The following is a 6,000-nucleotide window of genomic DNA, read 5'->3' as shown; positions in this document are numbered from 1 at the left end:
AAGCTGGCACACAACAGGTGAGAGACAGGCCTGCAGAAGGCTACCTCTGCTGGCAGGCAAGAACTAAAGAACCACAAAAGGCCCTCCCCTGCCTGTGGCTAATGCATGCTGTGACATCCGCTGGACTCCCCGCCTCCCTGCACTTCAATCTCCTCTATCCCGTGTAATGAGAACAGTAGACTCTGTGCCAAATGGCTCAGGAAAATAAGGAAAACAAGAAAGCACAGTGCAAAGTGAGAGGTTAGAAGGTCAGGAGGGTGGGAGGTGCAGATCCTGGGCCATGGCAGAAAAAGGCTCCAGCTGGAGAGGAAAGGCTGGGAGGCCTGAGGTGTCATTAATGAGATCCCAAAAGACAGGGCTGGGTGTGCGTTTGGAGAGCCGGCCTCCTCTACCCCATGCTCAGCACACTTCAAATTAATAATTAAAATTCTTCCTGTCAAATTCCAGCCTGACACGTAATTAGAGCAGCTCCAGGCTTTAGGCAACGGTGATGAAAACAGCTCTTGTTAGAAAGAGACATTTCTGGGGATAAGTGAGGTGAGCATTGAGGATAGAACCTTCTTCCCCAGATTTCTCCATCAGGGCCTCCTCTCTGTCTGCATGCCAGATAGATATGGACGGGGTTTTCCTTTTAGCCTGGGGAGAGGCTGGGAGATAGGAGGAACCTCAGTTTCCCCCTCTGTGCCAGGAAGAGATTGGACAAGGTACCATCCTACCTGGCCATGAGAGGGCAGCTCAGGGATTTGTGCAATAAGGAGGGTAGAAAACAGCTTCTTGGAGTCCAAAGGCCAGACAGACAAATCTGGGGGCCAACTGCAGATCCCAACTTATCCCGGACCCATCCCCACAACATGTGCACACAAGGCATTGCCATCACGTCCCTTCCAGCCAGGGCTGCTGGGGAGTAGCCGAGCTCAGCTACCACCTGTTCAGTGACCATGGCATCCCAGTCCAGGCTCCTCCCTAGAAACCCATGGCACCCATCACTTCCTTCTGGAGCACAGCCTTTCCCCCACTCCTATCAATAAGGTGGGACAGAGACCCAGGAGTCCTGGCTCCCAGCTTTTGGGCTTCTCAGTGTCCCAGGGGCACAGGTTGGAGGTGCTATCCATGGTTCTAGAGAAACTTCCAGTGTTCAGCTTCCTCCCATGTCAGGAGTTCTTCCAGAGCCCTATTTGGCCCGCCTGATCCCCTAGACCCCTTTAGCCAGAGTCCAGTCCCTGAGCCCTGACACTGTCATACCTTCACACTTGCCATAAGCCCTGCATGCCCCACTACATGGCCCCGAGAGAGGGAAGGGATCCCCGCTGCTCAGCTTATTCATGAAGAGCCTTGAATGCCCACCCTGGGGCTTCACCCTGATGGGCCTGTGCTTAGGAGCTTGGAAAATGGAGCCCATGCTCAAGCTACCTATTAGAAGGAAATCATTTTAAAGCAATGTTGTGTTACTTCATTGAAGCTGCCTTCATAAATATTTTAAAGGTGTTTATGAGGAAAACCACAGGAGGAGAGAGAGGTTGCCGAGGTTGGGAGGAGCGGTGGCCCGTAAGGCTCAGCTGCCACTGCCACCACGGCCGCAGATGAAACATGTGCTCCCTCAGAGCACAGAGGGGCTGGCCCACTGTGATGGGCTGTCTCACTGCATGCAGGAAGTGGCTGCTCAGACAGCCATGCTCTTGTCCTCAGATTGAACCTCCCAGAGGTGTATCACAGAGTCCTGTGGACATGGCACCGAGCTAGGGGCAGAGCCTCCTGGGTCCTATTCTGAGATTTGCTCCCAGCAGCTCCCAATTCTTCCCCTTCTAGAGCTCAGCAATACTGTGGAAAAGCTGCTTGAGGGTCCCTTCCTCGGCAGGCTGATGTCTCCAAGTTTGTGGATGCTGCCCTTTGCCTTCCTGTCTTCACTCTCATCTACCCTCCCACCCTCACCACACATCCACCCATGGCCACACACATGGGACCAGGAGCAGCTGAGGCGAGCAGGTGCACAGGGCCAGACAATTGCCCCCAGGAGCCCCTCAGCCCAGGTGTCTTGGCCTGCCTCACCCACACCACCAGGCAGGCAGAGGCCTGGCTAGGGCCGGGAGAGAGGCTAAGAATGGTGTCCTGCCTGCTGACCCAGCGTCTCTTGCAGGGCTGGGCAGGAGTGGGGTGTGCGGCAGGGATGGAGGCACCGTGGCCACCTCTGACACAACTCCTCTCCTTGAGAAAGAGCTTGTTTTTCCTCCCCAAGCCAAAACCAACAAGCCCATCAAACTGAGCAAGCAGCATCGATCTGCAGACAAGGATCTGTGGTGCCAGAGCTCAGGGGGCCATGGCTGCCTCTCCTTGTGCCTGGGGCTCTGTCAAGCTACCATCTTGATCTGAGCAATGAGAAATCGCCTCTGCTTCCATCCTTGTCCTCCCCACACACATCCTGTCTGACCATCCAGCCCCTCCCTATTGGTCCTAGGTCAAAGCTCTTTTTTGTCCTGGCTGAGTCCAGTGCCATGTGCCCAGATCTGTCCATTCACACTGCATAAGTGCAGGTGAGGTGGCCCCATGAAAGCTCTGTCCTTTGGGTGATCTCGGTCCATTTTGATCGACTAGGAAGGGGAGGATACTACTGTTGACCCCATTTTACAAATGGGGCATCCAAGGATGCTGAGCATTTAGTACCCAGGTTCCTAAGGGTTAGTAGGTAGGGTTCCCCACACAGAGCACGGGAGTAGGCGAACAGAGCTTAGGGAGTCTTCTCTGGTAAATAAATTTTTTAAAAAATAGCTTGCAATTACCATATCAATTGTTTCTGAGTAACTAAGGGCTTCTAAAAGATCTTTAAAAAATACATTATTCCTTTAAATAGGTGAAGCACACTTTGGCAGCCTCATTTGCATTGTTCTTTTGCTGGGAGATCCTTTGTTCATGGATAGCGTAGAAGTAAACTTCAGCCTTAGTTACTTCCATTCAGAGACCTGAATTCATGTGGTTTGGGTTGCAAACGGACCAGAGGATAGGAGCTGCTCTGTGTCCAGCTCTGGGCTTGGGGGCAAGCCAGACCTGCTCTGGGGAGATGAGTTCCCAGAGAGCAATAAATGAGCAAGGGCTTTGTCATAGCTGTGAAACACGGAGTTGCAGAGGTCTGGGGGGATACACGGGAGGGAGTGTGGGGGATCTGCATAGGCAGAGGAGAGAGAGGGCAGATCCAGAGCTGGGGGCAGCTGGAGCAAAGCTTATAAAAATGATTGACTACGGAACATGCAACTTCTGCCACTCGCCGGTCATCTCTGTCCCCTTCTCCCTTGTGCTTCCCCCGACTCGTCATCACCCATCCTGCAGACAGAACAGAATGCACGTTCCTCTTGTAGCACTGCAGAGCCCATTCCAAATGTGTCCTAGGTCCAGAACCCCTGGCTGCCAGCATTCTCCTGTTGGGCTGACCCAGATCCTCCTGGCTGCAGTGGATGGGAGGATGCGGAGGAAAGCAGCACAGATAGAGACACCAAGAAAATCAGCACCCTGGCCATGCCTCGCAGGTCACCAAGGTCCTCAGCATGGTCACCCAAGGAGGCTGAGCCCTCTGCAACCCAGCCAGCTTCAGTTCCCGGAACATTTGCTGAAGCTGCTGTCAGCGAGCACATGGACTTCGATGCAATTACAAAAGCTATAAGAACAAGAAGTGCATTCATTCATTAGTAGCAAATTACACTAAATTATCTTAGCAAATAAGGCAAAATGTCAGTTCAGTGGCTGGCAGGCTCTGCAGAGACATATCAGTTCTTCCTCCCCACCTCCAACAATGGGGACCACACTCTGCAGGGACATTTTAGGAGAGAACATTACCACATAAGAAGCAGGAATGAAACAGAATAAGGTATAGACCAGCACCCAGGGAGCATGCTGGCCTGTGAATTATGGGAGGTAGGTGGGCAGGTGGACTTCAAATGGGTGAGTTTTGAGACTGAGGAAGAACTAGAGGCCAGAGGGCTAGCTGCAGGAAGGAGGGTGGGGGGGTGTTAGAGGAGAGCTGCTGGGCTTCGGTCCCTCTGGATACTGCAGGGCTGCAGTGTGGTAGAGACTCCTGGATACCCCGCTCCTGAAGCACGTGTGAGATGGGAGGTGGGGGGGAGCAGGAAAAGCACGAAGGCTATTATTTCCCTGAACCTGGCACATGCACATAGACTGACGGCTACAGGGAGCAGGACAGATGGTCCTTCCCTCCACGGAGGACATGGTGCTGGAGGGAAGAGGGAGTCAGAAGCAGCCACGTGGCTATGCACATCTGGAGGCCTGGGGGCGACAGGAGAGAGACACAGAGGCAAAAGGGAGGCAGTGAGAGGAGGAGGGGGAGGGGACGCCCCTAATTTCCTGGAGCTGAAAAGCACTGAGCCATCACCAGTGGCACCTCATCCTTCACCGTTTTCCCAGAACCTCATGTCTGGTCTGATTGGGTGTAGGAACTCGGGATGCCTGCTCTCTCCCCAGCCCCACAACACAGGGAACAGGGCCCCCTCCTTTCCGCACCAAACACTGTCACTTCCCTCAACCTTCCTTGCTCCTGTATTTTCTGTGCTTCCCTTCATTAAAAACCTAAAACCCCATGGTCTGATACAGTCATCACTGAGAATATTTAGCTTATCTAAGAGGTGGGGTCTCAAAGGTCTCTGCTCAGGGCTGTCCTCTGTATCCTAATTTACCTTAATTTATAGGCTAGGGCCACTAGCATATGCACATCAAATATTTAGCAATAAACTCAACCAATTCCATCAGAAATTCTGGGGATGGAGCCCAAGCACCATTTAAAACTCCCAAAGTGATTCTAATGGGCAGCCAGGATTGAGAGCTGCTGGACTAATGGGATCTGGAGCTGTATCACTAGGAACATAGTGCCCTGGATGTGAGAGGTGAGAGCTGATCTATCATGAGCTGAAGCATCGTGATCCATGCCAGAGGCTCAATCTGCAAGGGACGCCGATGAAGCACACCCAGAGGAGGCCGTTGGAATGGAGAAATCATATTAGCTAAGGGAGGCTGAAGGGCAGGGGATATTTTGATACTTGGATGCTGGAGAAAGGCTGGGGGCGAAGGTCACAGACCCTGTGTCTGAGGGCAGGGTTATGCCTCCTCTATGAGACCCAGGTTTTAGCGCTGCCTCATTAGTAATGAAGTAGTGTCACCATAATTACCTGGAGTTGGCAATGCTGAAGGTTTTGAATGTTCTCTGACACAAGTGCAAGAGATTTAACCTGACCTGAGGCACCTGCATCCAACAGGTTGCCGGCAAGGCATAGTGGCTGGTGCCCCCTGTAATCTCAGCATTTTGGGAGGCTGAGGCAGGAGGACTGATTGAACCCAGGAGTTTGAGACCAGCTCAGGCAACATAGCAAGACCCTGTCTCTGCAAAAAAAAAAAAAAAAATTTAAATTAGTCAGGTGTAATGGTGGGCATCTGTAGTCCCAGCAACTCAGGAGATGGAGGCAGGAGGAGCACAAGCTCGGGAAGTCAAGGCTGCAGTGAGCTGACTGTAACACTGCACTCCCCCTCAGCAACACAGTGAGACCCTCTTTAAAAGAAAGAAAACAGAAGCCAGGTGTGGTCGCTCATGCATGTAATCCCAGCATTTTGGGAGGCAGGTCACGAGGTCAGGAGTTTGAGACCAGCCTGGCCAATATGGGGAAACCCTACCTCTACTAAAGATAGAAAAATTAGCCAGGTATGGAGGCCTCCATACCTGTGGTCCCAGCTACTCGGGAGGCTGAGGGAGAAGAATCACTTGAACCCAAGAGGTAGACGTTGCAGTGAGCTGAGATTGCACCACTGCACTCCAGCCTGGGTGACAAAGTGAGATTCCATCTTAAAAAAAAAGAAGAAAGAGAGAAAAAGAGAAGAAAGAAAAAGAAAAGAAGAGAAAGAAGGAAGGAAGGAGAAAGAAAGAAAGAAGGGAGGAATGGAGGAAGGGAGGAAGGGAGGAAGGGAGGGAGGGAGGCAGGCAGGGAGGGAGGGAGGCAGGAAGGGAGGGAG

The sequence above is a fragment of the Callithrix jacchus genome, chromosome 8, assembly GCF_049354715.1.
Source record: "Callithrix jacchus isolate 240 chromosome 8, calJac240_pri, whole genome shotgun sequence".
In the NCBI taxonomy this organism is placed as follows: Eukaryota; Metazoa; Chordata; class Mammalia; order Primates; family Cebidae; genus Callithrix; species Callithrix jacchus.
Note: the sequence above shows the minus strand (reverse complement) of the source record.